Source organism: Mesocricetus auratus, unplaced genomic scaffold (assembly GCF_017639785.1).
Source record: "Mesocricetus auratus isolate SY011 unplaced genomic scaffold, BCM_Maur_2.0 Super-Scaffold_6730, whole genome shotgun sequence".
Classification (NCBI taxonomy): domain Eukaryota; kingdom Metazoa; phylum Chordata; class Mammalia; order Rodentia; family Cricetidae; genus Mesocricetus; species Mesocricetus auratus.
The window spans coordinates 88602940-88622902 of NW_024429184.1; the positions used below are offsets into that span (position 1 = coordinate 88602940).

Sequence of the window (19963 nt, forward strand, 5' to 3'; positions counted from 1 at the left end):
TTTGAGGCCAGGCTGGCCTTGAACTCTGCCTCCAGGATGTAGGATTAAAGATGTGCACCACCTCCTGGCATGCTCTCTCTCTCTCTCTCTCTCCTCTCTCTCTCTCTCTCTCTCTCTCTCTCTCTCTCTCTCTCTCTCTCTCTCTCTCTCTCTCTCTCTCTCTCTCTCTCTCTCTCTCTCTCTCTCTCTCTCTCTCTCCTCTCTCTCTCTCTCTCTCTCCTCCCCTCTTTCTGTTTCAAAAAGCTTTATTTTTACTTGGTCCAAGACCTGGGAGGGGCTCCAGGGCGGTTACAAAGCTGCCTAGTGGCTTGAGAGGTTCGGGTGAAGGTCCTGAGGCTGGCTGGTGCAGAGCAGAGGCAGCCCCTTGGAAGGTGAGACCTCCTAATCATGCCTGAGAGTGAGCCGCTCAAAGAGATGCTCGCCCAGGGACGGCTGGGGGCACGCCAGTCTGCACTGGCTGGGGCTCTGCCACCCTACGGATGTCACAGAGATGAGGATCTGTGCGACCAGAACCCAAGGACTGAAGATCCAAGAGGGCCCGGTTCAGGTTCTTCTCCAGGGCCAAGGCAGCTTCCATGGCTTCCTGGGTTTTACCCCACTCATCCTGAGGTCATTGCTTCTGCACATCCTGGAAAACTGTGCGGCCCCACGGACATTCTGAAACTTGAGGAGACTCTTGGCACCCTCGTGCTTCTCCTCAGCCAACTCGCGGAAGAAGCAGCCTACACCCTCCAGAGCCACGTCATCCCGATCAAAATAGTAGTCCAGAGAGAGGTAGGTGCAGGAAGCCGGCAGGTGCAGGTTGGCCAGGCGGTTCACAGAAGTTTCCACTTCAGTGGAATAATCCTGACGAATCTGGGAGGTCGTGGCTGATCTGCTGTATGGAGCTAACCACAAAGGGAAGGTGCTGGCTGGTCCTAGGAGCCCAGGGCGGCGAGATGATGGTCCCAAAGACTGTGACCAGAGAGTCTGAAAAGCGGCTGGAAGCTAACAGAGAGGGAGTCCCCGGGTCTGTTCAGTCCAGACACTGTTGAAGTAAGACACAGATCCACGGAACCTCCAAAGCTGCTCCAAGCCTACTTTTTTAATGATCACAGTACCACCAGCCCAAGGATGACACCACCCACAATGGGTTGGGCCCTCCCCCATCAATAACTAAGAAGAAATGTCCACAGCCAATTTTTTAAAAGATTTATTTGTTTTTATGTCCATGTACAGACTACATTTATATCTGTGTGAAGATGCCAGATCCCCTAGAACCGGAATTACAGGCAATTATGAACTGCCAGGTGGATGCTGGGAATTGAAGCCAGGTCCTTTGGAAGAACAATCAGCGTTCTTAACCACTGAGTCATCTCTCTAGCCCTATAGCCAGATCTTACGGAGGCATTTTCTCAAAAGAGGTCCCCTCCTTCCAGATAACTCTAACTTGCCTCAAGTTGACGTAAAACTATCCAGCACAGACCACGTCAAAAAGAAAGAAAGAAAGAAAGAGAGAAAGAAAGAAGAAAGAAAGAGAAGGATTGTGCTCCCCTCCCCAACTCTGAAGAAGGACTAGACACCATAGACAAGAAGGCAGCTAGCCCATTATATTCTGTCACAGCTTTTGAGATACTGTAGTATGGTTCTATTTTTTTCTTTAATTTTTTTAACAAATGTGTTTTTTTAAGATTTATTTATGTATTATGTATACAGTGTTCTGTCTGCATATATGCCTGCAGGCCAGAAAAGGGCACCAGATCTCATTACAGATGGCTGTGAGCCACCATGTGGTTGCTAGGAACTGAACTCAGGACCTCTGGAAGAACAGTCAGTGCTCTTAACCTCTGAGCCATCTCTCCAGCCCCTTTTCCTTAATTTTTAACTTTAATATTTTCTTCACTGTGATAGATACTACCTATACCATAGTGATTAAAATATACATTAACAACTCAAGAATAGTTATATCTGAACTCTTACCAACCTATTAGGACTGGCCACTGGATGATGGACAGGGGCTCTAAGTGGGAAAGAAGCACACCACACAGTCCCTAAAAGTTAGTAAGTGGAATACTCCCTCCCGTCATCTGTTTCTAAACAGAGTCTTGTGGATACCCAAGGAAGACCTCATACTTTTGATCTTCCTGCCTCCTACTTCAACTGGTAGGAATCCCAGCTTTCCTGGTGCTGCCTTTGTAGACTCCAGGCAATCGTGCCTAAGCTTTAAGCATATCTTTAAAGAAAACACTCACACCAAGTGGCGGCGCACACCTTTAATCCCAACACTCTGGAGGCAGAGACAGACAGGTCTCTGTGAGCTGAAGACCAGCCTGGTCTACAGAGCAAGTTCTAGGACAGGCTCCAAAGCTACAGGGAAACCCTGTCTCAAACAACCAAAAACAAACAAACAAACAAAAAATAAGCAACAACAACAACAAAAAAAAAAAAAACACTCATGTCCTGAAATATTGAAAAGCAGAACTAACATGAGTTTGTGGGGAACATAGTTCAGCATAGTGTTCGTGATATAAAAATATGTGGGTACCACTGTATAAAAGGATCATAGGCTTTAAAGGGGGTAATTGGATTCTATTTTTTTTTTCGGTTTTTCAAGACAGAGATCTGCCTGCCTCTGCCTCCCGAGTGCTGTGATTAAAGGCATACACCACCACTGCCCGACTCTGTAATTTGACTCTTAATCAAAGTCTTGATATGCAATTTTCCATGAGCCAGAAAGGCACTTTTAGCTTTTGTAAGCCAGTTACATTTTAAGATAGTTTATAGAAGCTAGCCTAGGGGACTGGAGAGATGGCTCAGCAGTTCAGAGCACTTGCTGTTCTTCTAGAGGCTCGGGGTTCAACTCCCAGCACGCATATGTTAGCTCACAGCTGTCTGTGGCTCCAATTCCAGGGACTCTGGCACCTTTACAGACATGCAGGCAAAACATCAACATCAATGCACATAAAATAAAAACAAATAAGTCTAGAGAAAAAACAAAAAAACCCACAACTTAAATAAAAAAAGTTAGCCTAAACTGACTAAGAAAAACTCATTCATCTCCCTACTCAGATCATCACATTGGGGTTGGCTGGGATGAGAAATGGCCCCCACAAATTCACATACTTAAACACTTGGGCCCTGTTGCAGGATCCCAATGGGTTCCCCTGGGGGTGGGGGAAAGTAGGTACAACACTAACAACACAAGCATTTAGAACAAGTTGAAACACCAACTCAGTTTATTCCAGGAAGAGATAAGCCTTACATACTCCCCAACCCTGCCCAAAGGAGGAGATCCACTGAGCTGGCATCTGCTGAGGTGACATTGTTGCTGTCCATAGGTCCACGTCATCTCTTGTCTGCTGTTCTCAAGGCCCTCTGGTAGACCCAGGCCGGCTGTCAGGAGATATCTACTGGGCATGCTCTAGGCCAGCTGTCAGACCCATGAGGCTTAATTTTCCCATAGGGCTCCGGTTGGCTGTGCTGTTTAGAGAGGCTATGGAACCTTTAGATGATGGAACCTTGTTGGAGGGAATACACCACTGGGATCCAGATTTGAGAGTTTACAGCCTTGATCCACTTCCAGTTTACTCCCCCTGCTTCCTGTTTGTGGCTGAAGACGTGATCTCCCAGCTTTCTACTCCTGCTGCTGTAGCTTCCCACTGTTACGGACATCTAGCCCTCTGGAACCGTGACCCCAAATAAATCCTTTTTTAAGTTGCCTTTGACCATTGTGGTGATTTGAATGAAAATTTCCCCCATAGGCACTACTTGGAGGTGTGGCCTTCTTGGAGGAAGTGTGTCATAGGGGGTGGGCTTTGAGGTTTCCAATGCTGAAGCCAGGCCCAATGTTGCTCTCTCTTCCTGCTGTCTGCCAGTCCAGATATAGAACTCTCAGCTACCTCTCCAGCGCAGTCTGCTGTGTGCTGACATGCATCCCACCAAGTACTACACCTCTGAAGTATAAATCGCCCCAATTAGCCAGGCGTTGGTGGCGCACGCCTTTAATCTCAGCACTTGGGAGGCAGAGGTAGGCAGATCTCTGTGAGTTCAAGGCCAGACTGGTCTACAGAGCGAGTGCCAGGATAGGTTCCAAAGATAGACAGAGAAACCCTGTCTCGAAAAAAAAAAGTCACCCCAATTAAATGTTTGCCTTTGTAAGAGTTGCTGTGGTCATGGTGTCTCTTCACAGCAATAGACAGTCATGGTATTTTGTCACAACTGCCAAGCGTGGCTCACAGGCAACCTCCTATAAAGGACCTAAAGAGAGCCTGCCATCTATAGAAGCTCCATGAAGGCCCCTTGGTTGCTTCCAGGCACAAGGGAGGGTTATTGCTGACTTCAACTGAAATCCCTGGCCTGCTTGTCCCCAGAGTCACTGAACTTTCCCTGTCCTAGAGTCTTTTTGATCTTGGATAGTTCATCTAATCTTCAATAGTGGGAAAACTAACACTATCTGACCTCCTATCCTCTTGAATCTTTTGCATCTTAACACCAGCTGTTGGCTTTTGAAATTCAAAGCAAACTGCATCAGTCTCACTTGGCTAGGACAATTTTCCCTGGAGGTTGTTTTTTGTTCACTGCACAGCAGAAGGTGTGTAGAATTAGTGGCACTATCACTTATACCTAAAACCCAGCTAAGGTAACACTGCCAAGATAACCAGCTGGAAGAATGTTACCTTCATTTATGTAAGGTTGAAGAAAAAAAAGAAAAGCCTTCATGTTACCTAAGACAATAAGGAGAGTCAAAAGCAAGCTGGCCCCTATGGGAATCATGAGCTAAAAACTAGGCAGGGTGATGCTGTCACACTGTAGGCCACACATGTGATCAAGCAAAAGGAAACACCCTTATAGACAAGCAAGTTTCGTGAGTTACTATACAGTCACTGGTTTCCCCTTACAAACAACACAACCACCTTTGGAGATACTCCAAAGTCATATGTCATCTGGCCTGTTGAGGTCATACCTACAGCTATAAAAAGGGATTTTCCCATTCAGATTACAAGAAAATATAGAATAAGGTGGGCATGGTAGAACTTGCCTGTAATCCCAGAACAAGGGAGGTTGAAGCAGCAGAATCATCAAGAGTTTGAGGCCAGACTGGGCTAGAGGGCAATAATTTTTTCCTAAAAAAAAAAAAGACGGTTCATTTGGTAAACACACAAGCTAAACAGTCCTGATGGTCTGGACTCCAACCCCAGAACCCATGCAAAGGTAAAAGAAGAGAATGGACTGCACAAAATGGTTCCCTGATGTCCATACCATGTGTCGGTCCCCTGATGTCCATACCAGGGCAGTGGCACAAATCTGCCCTCCTCCACATCATCATCATCACCACCATCATCATCATAGTCATCATCACATGCAGCACGGACTCTACAAAGTGGTCCCTTGCCCTCCACACCATGTGCTGGTCCCCTGATGTCCACACCAACGCAGTGGTACACATGTGCCCTCCTCCACATCATCATCTACAACAACATCAACAAATAAAATTTAAATTTACAAGGATGAAGAGAAATAGAACACATGTTTAAGCCTTAGCCAGAACTAACGTGTTTCCCTGTAAACAGAAGGTTGAACTAGAGAAATGTCAACCTCATAGTTGCTTTATTTGTTGGTTGATTTGGAGATGTTGGGGATTAAACATATGCATGCACACTACACTCTGTGAATGACCTCCGAATGCAGTTAAAGCATTGAAAACTTAAAACCATACACCGCTATCAGCAACTGGCTTTACTTCGAGAATAGAACATGGCAGGTGGTGATGGCGGTGGTGCTGCTGGTGGTGGTAGCACCGAATGCCTTTAATTGCAGCACTTGGAGAGACAGAGGCAGGTAGATCTCAGAGTTTAAGACCAGCCTGGAGCCGAGCGGTGATGGCACATGCCTTTAGTCCCAGTACTCAGAAGCCAGAGGCAGATGGATCTCTGTGAGTTGGAGGCCAGGCTGGTCTACAGAGTGAGTTCCAGGACAGCCTCCAAAGTCACAGAGAAACCCTGTCTCACCTTCCCCCCCAAAAAAACAGCCTAGTTTATGGAGTTTCATGACAGCCAGGTTGGCACATAGAAACCCTGTCTTGAAAAACAACTAAATAAGCAGAACATTTGAAAAAGTTCATTTGTGTTTACATATAGAAGCCATTAAGCAACTACCTATATTTGACTCCAGCTCTGTGGAATACTTGTATATTGTATGAAAATGTATTGCTCTGATTGGTGTAATAAACAGCTGAACGGCCAATAGCTAGGCAGGAGGTATAGGTGGGTTTTCCCGGCAGAGAGAGAACTCTGGGGGGAAGAAAGGCAGAGATGCCATTGAGACACAGAGAGGAAAAAGGAGGTGCAAGATGGAAGAGGGTAACGCCATATGGCAGATATAGATTAATGTAAATGGGTTAATATATATAAGTTATAAGAGCTAGTTGAAGGTTGAGCGTTCATAATTAATAAGAAGTTTCCGTGCCACTATCTGTAAGCTGATGGCCCAAAGAAAGTCCGACTACACAACTCAGAGTATTCTGCTTCATAGAAAGGGTGAGGCCTTCTATGGAGGATCATCAGAGTCTGTCACATCATTTGGGGCTGGGCCTAGGCACTTCACCATGTGTCTAGGCTGAGAGAATATCCCTCTATGGGGAATGGGTTCCCGTCCATTCGTACTAGGGATAAATGCTGTTCTATTACCAGAGATCCCATAGACTGCCCAAGCCTCCTAACTGACACCCACGTGCAGGGAGCCTGGTTCCATCCTATGCTGGTTTCTAAGCTGTCAGTCTGGGGTTCATGAGCCCTTTGTTCAGGTCAGCTGTTTCTGTGGGTTTCTCCAGCCTGGTCTTGACCCCTTTGCTCATCACTCCTCCCTCTCTGCAACTGGATTCCAGGAATTCAGCTCAGTGCTTAGCTGTGCGTCTCTGTTTCTGTTTCCATCATTATTTAAGGTAAGTTGAATCCTCAGATGCTATACCTTTTGTACAGATGAGATATTTGAGAAAAAACTCTTCTTTGATTCCTAACTATCCAGAGACTGACGTGAGTACACAAATGTCCAGGGTAGGTTATCTGCTGGAGTACCAGGGAACAAGAACAGAATACAGGACAGGTTGCTTTTCAGTGGTTAGGGCAACAGGTCTATTCTACTGACAGGTGGCTAATTTGGTTTAGTTCATGCTTACATTCAATTTACAGAATATGTACAGTGAGGACTAGTTTGGAACCTAGTACCCATGTTAATACTGGGTGAGTGCAGTGGTCCGTATGTAATTTCAGTACCCAGAAAGCAGAGATAGGGGATTCCCAGAGATGACTGCTTATGTACACTAGTTATATCACTGAGCTCTAAGTCTAACTAAGAGGCCCTGCCTAAACAAATAAGATAGCAAGAAACCGAGGAACACATGTACACATGTAGCATACCATATACACAGATACACACAAAAGACTATGAGATAAAAAAAGAACATTGGCTCATCCTTGCCATTAAAACACTCTTTAAAATCACACTAAAAACATCCAAATTATGTGATGGTGCTGGCTGTTGTGACACTACTGGGACTACCAGCATGAAAAACCTCTCTTTAAATACCTTCTTTATTTTGAGTCCAACACACACAAAATGTAATTAATTTAAGAAGGGTAGATTGGGTAATGAACATGTCAAAAGAGGTCAAGTGTGGAGTGGCGCCTGTGTCTGCTAGGTGTTAGGCCCTGGAATTCACAGAGCATAGAAGAGTCAAGACGCTTAGGGAGATCAGGCTGTCAACCAACCAGCAACTCTGCCTCGGTTGCTGCGGAGCAGCAGCGGGATGAGAAATGAGTGAGACTGGGTGCCATCTACAAAGCAATGCTCAAAAGGGGCTTCTCTGACGGGTGGTATTTGGGCAGGGTCATCAGACAGGAGGTGAGGGGGCTCTGAGTGGGGTGGAATAGATACGGGGAATAGTCTGTCCATATGTGGAATATGCCGCTGTTAGGATTTGGTCACATGTGAGGCTCAGGGAAAAGTGGTATCAGACAGGCATGGTGGCACATACCTGTAATCCCAGCATTCAGGAGGGCAGCTTGAGCTGTGTACGTTCATCTGGAAAGAGAGGGGGAAGAATATACAAAGAAGAGAAAAGAGAGGAGAGAGAAGGGGAAAGGGGAAGACTTGAGGATTGGGGAGGGAGGGGATAAAAAAGAAATCCCAGCAGGTTGAAGGTAGAAACTGAAAGATGAGGAGTTCAAGGTCATTCTCAGCTACTTAGAGAGTCTGAAGCTAGCCTGGGCTCCATGAGATTAGGAGAAAGGGAGAGAGAGAGAGGTGAGTGATATGGAAAGGCAAAGGAAGGAAGGAAGGAAGGATGGAAGGAAGGAAGGAGGAAAGGCATCAAGGAAACCTCCAGAAGATCTGAATTTGCTCTGAGCCTGTTGAATCTGAGTCAGTCTGTTCTACTAAAATCCATACTGAAAGATGAGCAAAGCTTCTGCTTTTGGGTAAAGTAGCACGTGGGACTTTTCAAGACACGGTCTTCACTCTTTCTTGTAGACTAATAAGAATCTTGTTATTTCTGTTTCATAACTACACATATAATGACATGGCAGGATTAATAACCCTGCCACGGCCACAGCACTCGCCAGAGAGATCTGGGTGCCATGAACACTTCCCAAGTTATCTGGGGACTTCTCGAGGCTCTTGACTCCTAGATAACATCAGTCATTTATTTCAGGGTTATGTTCTCTGCCAGACCCAGCGAAGCATGTGGCATGTCTTGGACCCTCCGCAGATGCTTCCTGGCTGAAGTCCTCACAGCATCTGTATTCTGAGTGTGAGAACACAGGCTTTAGAATAAGACCCATCTCAGTTCTGTCCTGACTGCTGGTCCTCTGACTTTGAAAGCTTCTTTGATTTCAAATTTTCTCAGTCTTAAAAAGGGAAAGGAGGCTGGGCGGTGGTGGCGCACACCTTTAATCCCAGCACTTGGAGGCACAGGCAGGTGGCTCTCTGTGAGTTGGAGGCCAGCCTGGTCTACAGAGTACCAAGACAGCCTCCAAAACAATACAGAGAAACCCTGTCTCGAGAAAAAAGAAAAAAAAAAAAAGAAAAAGAAAGAAAGACAGACAGGCATAGTGGCACATGCCTTTAATCCCACCACTTGGAAGGTAGAGTCAGATGGATCTCTGTGAGTTGGAGGCCAGCCTGGTCTACAGAGTGAGTTCCAGGACAGCCTCCAAAGCAACCCTGTCTCAGAAAAAAAAAAGGGTGGGGGACAGGGTGACTCAATGGTAAGGCATATGTTGGGCATGCTCAGGAGACCTGAGCTCCATCCTTAGCCCCACCAAAAGAGAGGGAGGGGGAAAGAAAGACGGGGAGGGAGGGAGGAGGAGAGAATGAGAAATAAGAGAAGGGTAAAAGAAATCCAGGAAAAAAAAAGGAAAGAAGATAATCATACTTAGTCCTCAGAGATGTTAGAGAGATTTTGTGAAATTACACTTATAAAGCACTTAATCCGGGAGCTGGCATCCACTAGATAACCAGAAAGTATAAAAACCAACACTAGTCAGCCGACTAGTCAGACCATCTTCAGTTGCTACAGGTTAGAGACCCTGGAACTTAAAATAGAGCCCTTGGGGGAAACTGTGTCCGGGTCCCACACTGCAGGCAGCTGTGTTGGCAGAGAAGCACAAGCTGAGTCATCACAGCTGCCCTGGGGTAATTTTAAGTCCCACTGGGCTGCGGCCCTGATCATATCCCCAGCACACCCACATCTAGCTTTCCTGTCTGTGGAGAGAAAAGGGCAAGCAGAGGCGTCTGCGTACTCAGCTCAAGTGTCGGTCTTATCTGCATCCATCCATCTTGTCTGCTGTCCCTCTAGCCTTGACTTGTGGGTGTGTCAGTGCCAGAGAGACACTGGATTTTGTTGTCAACAAAGGTGGACAAGTGGGAATCCAATCACCTTGTTATTTTGTGGATAGTTAAGGAAAAAAAATATTAAGTGATAACTTAAATCCTATGTCTAAACCTGATATAAAGAAACTAAAACTTTTTTTTTCAAATCCCCTCACTAAATTCCCTTCACAGTCACACTGAAAAAAAGAAAAAAACCAGAGCAGGCAGGATGGTTCAGTAGGTAAATGCATTTGAGATTAATTCTTGGAACCCACATGGCAGAAAGAAAATTGATTTCTAAATGTTGTCCTCCAAACTTCCTCTCTCTCTCTCTCTCTCTCTCTCTCTCTCTCTCTCTCTCTGTCTCTCTCTCTCTCTCTCAATGAATAAAATATATGTAACACACAAATAATAAAATATTTACTGAACATTAACCAGAGGAGCTCCCACCCTCCAAGACAGTCTTAGCTGGCTCACTCTCCTGACTCACAGTACATGGCTCTGATCTCACACTACTCACTGGCGCCATCTTTGCCTTTGATACCAATCCAGTCACCCGAAAGGCTTGCCTCTTCTTGCATTTTCTCTTAAAAAGCCCCTGGGAGCTATGTAGCCTCTTCTTTGTTTGATGACTCTTCCTAACAACTCTTCAGGAGCCAGCTACCTATCCCAATTCGGGAAAAATTTCTACCCAAAGTTTACACGAAGGTCAATACATGCCACATATACCTACCAGAAACTTCCTTAATTGTAACAGTCATGGTCTACACACACTCTCCCCCCCTAGGACATGAATGACAGTGACTGTTTGATGGATGTGTACTTTTTGTTCCAAGAGCAGAGGGCATGAAAGTCTGAACTTCAGTGCTCAATACTGGTGGGGGGGGGGGGGGCAGGGTCCAGGAATCTTTTGGTGTTAGGGTTCCTAGCAGCCACATACTATGATCTCCTGGAAAAATAAAAGTACGGAGGCCCTGTGTCAAACCAGCGGAAGAATCTCTGGGGCTGGATCTCACAGTTTAAGTTTTCTCATTGCAATGTGGAGATGTAGAAAATCCTGTTCAATGGCACTTAAACATTACTTTATAAAAGACTCCCTCAACAGCTGGGCTGTGGTGGCACAGGCCTTTAATCTCAGCACTCAGGAGGCAGAAGCAGGCAGATGTCTGTGAGTTTGAGGCCAGTCTGGTCTATAGATCAAGTTCCAGGGCAGCCTCCAAAGCCACAGAGAAATTCTGTCTCTAAAAAAAAACAGTACAAACTGGGACTGAGAGAATGGCCCCATGGTTAAGAACACTTGTTGCTCTTCATAGGACTTGAGCTCATTCCCAGAATTTATATCAGGCAGCTCACAATAATCTGTAACTCCAGTTTCAGGGGATCCAATGCCTCTGGCCTTGAGGGCACCTCCACTCATGTACATATAACTTACACATAGTAAAATAATAATCTAAAACAAAAAAGCAATAAGATATGACCCCTTTCCTCTGGTGGGAGAAATCTTAAACTTAATTTCAGAGAAAACCCTGAGATTCTTTTATCCACATAGTCCCTTTTCTTTCTTTTTCTTTTTTTTTCCTTTCCTTTTCTTTCCTCTCTCTGGCAGAGTTTTCATGCATCCCTCCCAGGCTAGCCTCAAATCCTTTATATAAGTCAAGCTGACCTTCTGCTTCCATTTCCCAAGTGATGGGACTGCATGCACGTGTCCTCTCATGCAGCACTGTGCTCGATCTCCTCCCTCTGCAGGTAAATGACACCAGGAGCACTTAAGGCACCCCAGTCCAGCTTTATCGGGGAGCACGGGGCAGCAAGGGCATGACCATCCTAGTTTGCTTTCTATTGCCCTGATAAGCACTGTGACCAAAAGCAGCTTGGGAAGGAAAGGGTTAATTTAAGTTTACACTTCTCTGTCACAGTCTATATTAAGGGACCTGGAGGCAAGGGACCGAAGTAAGGCCCACAGAGGAAAGTTGCTTACTAACTTGCTTTCAGAGCCTGCTCAGGTTCCCGTCTTACATATTGCAGGGCCATCTTCTAAGGGATGGCACCACCCACAGTGGGCCCTCCCACATCAACCCTCAATCAAGAAAGTGTGCCCTCAGACTTGCCCACAGGCCAGTCTGCTGGAGACAATGCCTCAATGAAGGCCCTTCTTCCCAGATGACTCCAGCTTGTGTCAGTTCATGAAAAACAAAAACAAAACAACCAGAACCAGCCAGGACACTGAGTAGTATTCTCTCTCTTTTCTTACTGAAGAATACGGGACAGGAATACTTTTGTCTGACCAAAAATAACGGGAAAGGAAATGACTGCCATGTGTCTCACCAGTGCTTTTTTTTTTTTTTTTTTGGTTTTTTGAGACAGGGTTTCTCTGTGGCTTTGGAGGCTGTCCTGGAACTCGCTTGTTAGTCCAGGCTGGTCTCGAACTCACAGAGATTCGCCTGCCTCTGCCTCCCGAGTGCTGGGATTAAAGGCGTGCGCCACCAACGCCCGGCTCACCAGTGCATTTTTAAGGCATGTCTCAGACAAATCACCCAGTATCACTACAATTCACAGCCTGATAAAATGGTCTTTAGTGATCTTGCTAATTTTCCTAAACATTTCTTAGAGTGGGTTGAATTGTATTCCCTTCCCACACACCCACCCCTGCAAAGATAAATTAAAATTCTAAGTCCTAATACTTAGGAATATGACATTAATCAGAAATAAAATCTGTGTAGCTAGAAACCAGTTAACATTAGGATGGACCCTAAATCCAGCATGAGTAGTGTTTTTGTAAGAAACACGTAGGACCACTTGAAGACCTAAATTCGAAAGAGAGTTGGCCATGATAATGGGAAAACAGACTGAAATTATATGTCTAAGAGCCAAGGAATGCCAGGCAAGACCAGCAAACCCCTGGAAGCGAAGCACAAGGAACAATCCTCCCCTACAATCTTCAGAGGGAGCATGGCCCTCATGGTATGAATGAAAGGAACCACCAAGGGCTTGAGGACACAGAGCAAGAGGGGGAAGGCTGCAGAAAAGACTACATTTTCCCTTCAGTTCTTCTGCTTGAGGTTACCAAAGACATTTTCATGATTCTCTGCTGTATGACAAAACTTTTCCTAAGAAGATGCAACACACATGTCTATTCACCCCAGATAGGAACCCTAGACAGACCAAAACACAAATACAACCAAAGTCCAACTTGGTGAACTGCTATAGAATAATCTTTCTGTACACTGTGTGAATATATGTTGCTATGGTTGATTTAATAAACATGCTAGCTGGCCAATAGCTGAATAGGATAAAGCTAAGTGGGAAAGCCAAACTGAGACCGATGAGCAGAGAAAGGGCAGAGTCAGAGGATCACCAACCAGATGCACAAGGAGCAGGACGTGTACAAAATGAGGTAACAAGCCATGAGTCACATGGCAACACATAGGTTAATAGAAATGAGTTAATTTAAGTTTTAAGAGCTAAAAAAAAAGTTTTAAGAGCTAGCTAAAAACCAGCCTGAGCTATTGGCCAAGCATTTATAATTTTTATTAAGTCTCTGAGTCAGTTATCTGAGAGTGGCTGTGGGATGGGAAAACTTGCCTACAATGAACCAATGAGTTTGTTTTGAGTCAGGAGTTACTTACTGGAACAGAAATGACTCACAGACAGCTACATGGGTGACTGCTGACAAAAGCTGGGAGAAGCACACTGCACAACCTGCAGGTAGCTCAACAGGCTAGACAGTGTCCTTTTCAGGTGTCTGAGTTCGTCTAAACATCAGCTGATTCTGCTTCTGGTCTAAGAGTCTTCTTTGCAGCTCAGCATCACTCAGCTTTTGTTACTTACCCTGGCTGGGAGGAGCCTAGTGAATCTTGTCTGTTTCAGGGACTTTCTGAAGCACTTGAGTTGTTTACCTTATGAAGCTTAAGGAATTTCCATGCAGGATGGAATGTTTCAATCTTGGAGGAAACTGATAACGTGGGATTCTCAAATTTGAGATTAAATCGTGTCTGCCCTGTCGTGCACCCCCACCCCCATCCTTCAAAGTTCTGTTTCTATGTTTTCCATGAGGAATTTCTCCCTGAGGGTTCACAAATATGTGAAAAAAGTCAACCAGTTTGGAACTAGAGACATGGCTTAGTGATTAAGAACCTATAGTACTCTTTTGGAGGAACCAAGATTATCCCTGAAGGGACTCTAGCCAGCCTGAGCATGGCATACACAGCTCTAGCAGGCCTTACCCTGTAAGCATTTCGACAGATCAGATAGGATGGACAGGGATGGATCATAGCACTTGGGAGCCAAAGAATATTGAGTGTTACAGCTCAGATGGAAAGGTATTCTGGCACTCAGGAGCCAAGGAATACCACAGGTCACAGTAAACATAGCAGCTTACAGCCCTGCTTCAGAGAAAAGCTTCCCTAGTGTATCAGCTCTGGTCTGGCAGGAGAGGGTTTCCACTGGCTAAGTTGTTACAGTTCAGCTCCATTCCCCTCAGAGAGTGTAACAACTTCAGTTCTCCAAGGGAAGGTTTACCCCAGTGAAAAGTGTCTGCTCTGTACTGCTCTACCCAGGGTGGTCTCTGCTCCCGTGAAAGAAGGTGTCACCCAAACCTCATTCAAGAGATTTATTGGGAGGGAAGAATCCAGGGGAATGGCTGCCCTCTGCCAGGGTGGCAGAGGACAGCCGGGCAGCACAAACAACCACAAGATGAACAGACACAGGGATTCTTGGTGGGGGGGTAGAGTTTTCCAAGGTGGGGATTAGTCAGATTTCAATCCCTGAGTTTAAGATGGCTAGAACTCCTGCTCAAGGGATTGGTTAGTTTTTCGCACAGATTTGGCTCTGGTTTCAGGGACAAAGTGTGTTTCTTTCTCTGGTCCTTTTCAGCCTTTTCGCTCTAGTTTTAGAGCCAGGGTGTATTTCTTCCACTGGCTCTGATTCCAGAGGAAAGTGTGTTTCTTTGGTTCTGGTTGCAAGGCCAAAGTGTGTTTCTTTGACTCCGCTCAAGGTGTGTTTCTTTGGCTGGACCCTTTCCCCTATATACCCTTCTCCCTTATTCCCTCTGCCCTGCTAAAAAAACATTAGGTTACATTCCTAAAGCTAGCTACTAAGGTCTATTCCCTTATTTGACCAACTTCCTCCTCTTGAGGCTGACTACAAAGGTCCAGTTATCAAAGTATTGAAGTCCAGCAATCAAAAAGCCCCTTGGCTCACCTAAATAATGTGTCCAATTAAAATTAAACTCTTCCTAATGGGCTTTCCACTTTTACCTTTATAAACTACCACTTTCCTATGGGGAATATTTGTCTAATCTCTATCCAGAGGCAGTCCTTTATCTCCCTCTAGGACAACTTCCCCCTCTCTCTTGTTCCCTTCCCCTTCTCCCTCATCCTCTATCTCCTATCTTTGTCTCTTATTCCCTGCCCTTTGTCTCTCTGGGGCAAATAAATCTTTGTGCTGAGAACTTGGTCTTGGAGCATCCTAAGCCTGTACCAATCCTTTCAATCCCAGTACCCAAGTCAGATAGTTCACAAACTCCAGAGGATCTGACACTCTCTTCTGGCTTCTGTGGGCACTAGGAATGTACATAGTATACATGCATACATGCAAGCAAAACACTTACATACATAAAAATAAAAACAAGCAAATCTTAAAAACACTAATAGGAAGGGGCAGGATAGTTGGCTTGGTGGTTAAGAACACTTGTTGCTCTTGCAGAGGACCTAGATTTGGTTCCCATCATCCACACAGTGGCTCACAACCACCTGTAACTCAAGTTCCAGGTGATGCAACACCCTCTTCTGACCTTCATGGATACTATACATAGAAGTGGTGTGTATCCATACATACCTACAGGCAAAATACACTTATACATAAAATAAAATTTAACAATCTAAAACTAATTTTTAAGTTGTCAGTTTTTTAGGAATGAAACTCAAGATTGACTTCTGGTATGCGCATGCAGTGTTCATACACACACACAAACACACACACATATACACAAACATACAAATACAATGTGATATGGGGATTGTCTTCGGGTTCCTGTTCCTGTGATGAAACACCATGACCAAAAAGCAAGTTGGGGAGGAAAGGGTTTATTCAGTTTATGCTTCCACATTGCTGTTCATCATCAAAAGAAGTCAGGACAGGAACTCAAGCAGGCAGGAGCCTAGAGACAGGAGCTGATGCAAGGCCATAGAGGGGTGCTGGCTATTGGCTTACTCCTCATGGCTTGCTCAGTCTACTTTCTTATAGACCCCAGGACCACCAGGTCAGGGATGGCACCACCCACAATGGACTGGGCCCTTCCCATTAATCACTAATTAAGAAAATGCTCTACAAGCTTGCTACAACCCAACCTTGTCATCTCTCTCTCTCTCTCTCTCTCTCTCTCTCTCTCTCTCTCTCTCTCTCTCTCTCTCTCTCTCTCTCCCTCTCCCTCCCTCTCTCCTTCTGTTGAAGGCAGGGCTGCTTACTTTCCTTGTCAGCTCTCCACTGCTGGCTGCACACCCAGCCCAAAGACAAAAGCGTCTTCCTGATCTGAGCAACTGGCAACACCTTCTCAAAGAAAATGGATTTTGGCATGGACCTTGACGTTTAATGAAGGTTTGAACAGCAAAAGTGAGAAGAAAAGAAATCCAAAGTTGGTAGAAAAAAATGTAAGCAAATCCCAGAAAGAAAGACAAGAAACAAAGGAGGGGGTGGGAAAGCAGATTGGAAATCATCTTAAAGAGGCAGGAGAGGATTTGAGGTGTATCTCTCTGAGGAGAATTTGCCAACATTACAAGAATAAGAGTTGGATCCCCGAAGCCACAGAAAAAGAAAGAAAGAAAAAAAAAAAGAAAACAAACAAGATGAAACATGTGAGAGCTCTGTGATTGAATAACATGGTAAAAAAAAAAAAAGCAGAAACTGACATTTCAAGAACACAGGAAAGAGGAACTTGCTGGAGGACTGAGGCACACGGAGCTACACACTAACCGCTTTACATACATTTGAGGGAGCTGGTGCTCAGAGCAGAAATAAAAGAGCTGGGTGTTGCAATGAGGCCAGTAGTGACCTTTAAAAAAAAAAAACCAGCAACTGTAAAAGAGCCGCGATGATTAAAAATTACACCGTTTGAGGAAGTCAACTAAGAAAGCCTCCTCTTTTTAGAGAAATGGTCCCAATAATAACTGGCAGACTTGCCTGGTGAGATTTGAGTCACTGATGATTTCAATGGCAAAACAACTTATCTGAGGGTTAAGGCAAACCACTTGTTTATTTGAAGTAGAGAACAGTGGATGGTGCCTGACCCTGCCTGGCTTCTGATGACCTACCTTCTTGGTTGAGAGCTGCGAGCTCTGGACCATCTCTACTGTCTCATCCTTCATGATCATCTGTCTAGCATCTGTAAGGCAGGGGGCTGCTTCCTTCATCTCTTCACTCAGTAGGAATTTAATAATCCCAGGGACAGCTGTGACGACAAGGGGCTCTCGTAATCCTCTGAAGCATTTGAGGGGGCTGGCCTGGCCAAAAGCCTGGCTTCCACAAAACCCTTCAATCTTTTCTCAGTGACGCTGAGAAGTGACGCTGCTGAAGAATTGTGATCTCTTTCTCACAAATGACTTGAAAATAAGGGAAAGAAGAGAAAAGGAATGTAGCTTGTCTAGGCAGCCATCTTTCCGCTTAAAGCTGCTGTAGGTAAGTTTGAGATGTTGTTCAGTCAGGAGGGTGCTTACATACTTCATACTCAGTCCTGGCTTTGATCCCCAGCACTGTATAAATAAAGCATGGTGGCCCATGGATGTAATCCTAGGATACTAAAAGTCGTGGAAGAAGGATCATGTGTTCAAGACCAGCCTCATCTCATACGGAATCCAGGACCACCCTGGCCTATATGAAACTTTGTCTCAAAAAGAAGGAAAAGAAGCCGGGCGTTGGTGGCGCACACCTTTAATCCCAGCACTTGGGAGGCAGAGGCAGGCGGATCTCTGTGAGTTCGAGGCCAACCTGGTCTACAAGAGCTAGTTCCAGGACAGCCTCCAAAGCCATAGAGAAATCCTGTCTCGAAAAACCAAAAAAAAAAAAAAAAAAAGAAGGAAAAGAAATCTACTACCAATGCGTACAGAATCATGTTAGCACCACACAAGGGTGACCAACCAGTTTGCCCAGGACTACCAGTATTTCCAAAACATAGCCTCTTCCATTTAACCTCAGGATAGTCCCAAGTAAGTCAGGACCAAAGAACTTTCCGTATTCTTCCAAGATAAAACTATTAAATGTTTCCATGAAGACAAAGGCAAATAGCTATTGCCCACCTGCTACGTGTGTGTGTGTGTGTGTGTGTGTGTGTGTGTGTATAATGTGTATGAATGACACATAAAGACAAAACTGTCCCAGCCATACATATATGTGTGTATAGTTGCATGTTTATATACATATGTGTGTATATAAACATACAATTTATTTTTTAATTTTTTAGAGAGTGCTGGGTATTAAACTCAGAGACAACTAAGCAATTGTTCTTTCCCTGGGCCATACTTCCAGCCCAAATATATATGTATATTTTCCCCTGATAGTCTCACTATGTAGATCTGGCTAGCCTGGAACTTGATATGTAGCCCAGGGTAGCGTCAACGTCACAAAGTTCTGCCTGCCTCTTCCCCTGCAATAATTTTTTGGCCAGATCCCACTCTAACTGTAAGATGGTTTGGGCAGCCAGGCCGTCGTGGTGGCACATGCCTTTAGTCCCAGTGTTTGGGAGGCAGAGACAGGTAGACAGATCTCTGTGAGTTTAAGACTAGCCTGGTCTACAGAGTGAGTTCCAGGACAGCCAAGGTTACACAGGGAAACCCTGTCTCAAAAAAACAAAATGGTGGTTTGAGCAGGAGAATGGCAGGATCATTACAGTGTATTTTAACCCATATATCTCTGCTCATTAGTCCAGCTATCTTCTTCTATAAATAGTATGAATGGCAAGAATATACACACATGGCATTTTTCCTGTTCCACTTCCTTGTGTGAGTTAATTTAAACCTTCTCATCTCAGCTGGGTACTTTCCAGGCCCCAGGGAAGGTCCCCGGCTCCCTGGCAGCTAAGAAATCAGCTGTGAAGAATTAGGCTGGCTTCTTTATATTCTTTTATAACTACACTTTAAAAGCTGAAGTTTTAGCCTAGACTGCAATGCTTAACCTGTCCTATTTCATGTAATTCCAGTAAAACTTGTAACAGGGATAACGGAGCCATTTTATCAGTCTGGTTCCTGGGACGACTTTGTCTTTTACATGGGTCTTTTCTTCACTGGAAGGAGGTGTTTCTCTAATGAGCTGCTATGTGTTCTGACGACACGGCATCTGGGAATCCCTTACTAAAAAGTGAACTTCATGAAATAAGATTTCATAACACAGCCATCTGTGGCTCCCTGCTCCACCCCAGCCCTTGCTGATGAATCATCAACAAGGCCAACTGGAGAGGGTGGATGGTGTCTATTGTGCACTTCAAAACACAATGGTAACATTTTCTGTCTTCCTTCCTGACTTCTGCCTGGGCCTCGTGCAATGAGACAGACAGGGTGGGGAAGGCTCAAAGCCTACAAATTGCTGCTTTGACATGCTCCTTTTAATCCTTTTCTCCCTCACTACAAATAACTCAAGCAGGTCTGTCTCAACGGGGAGCTGCTTGGCAGTATATCTTTCAGGATTAAGTCTAACCTCTTTTATGGCCAAATCCCTCCCAGGGATGAGAAGAATTTACCCCATGGCTGGCTCACTTTGGATTCTTGGAGTGTACTGTGACAATTTCCTTAGGTCCCTTTTATTACTGGAGAGTGGAAAGCCCCTGCAAGGCAGGAATGTGAATGATGCCCTTATCATTATTTCTTCACATATCAGCTGGGCTTAATAATCAACTCTTCACCCAGAGAAAACCCAGGGGTGTAAAACTCTGCTGAAGTTAGTGAGGCTCTGTTCTGAAGACACAGCAGATTGGCTGAGGGGCAGGGCCTCTCCCTAGCCCCACAGCAGGGAGTAGTGAAGGGAAGTAGTTTTGAAACTAGCTCCAAGTTCAAATCCTGCATCTTGACTTTGAGGGGAAAGTGATTTTTTTTTTAAAGATTACCAGCCACAGCTTCTAAGTAGGAGTATTCTG

General features: G+C 45.0%; 1 pseudogene; it reads right to left on the reverse strand.

The window, feature by feature from the left end:
* Positions 1 to 381: 381 nt before the first annotated feature.
* Positions 382 to 17252, reverse strand: LOC121139023 (annotated as a pseudogene).
* Positions 17253 to 19963: the final 2711 nt, after the last annotated feature.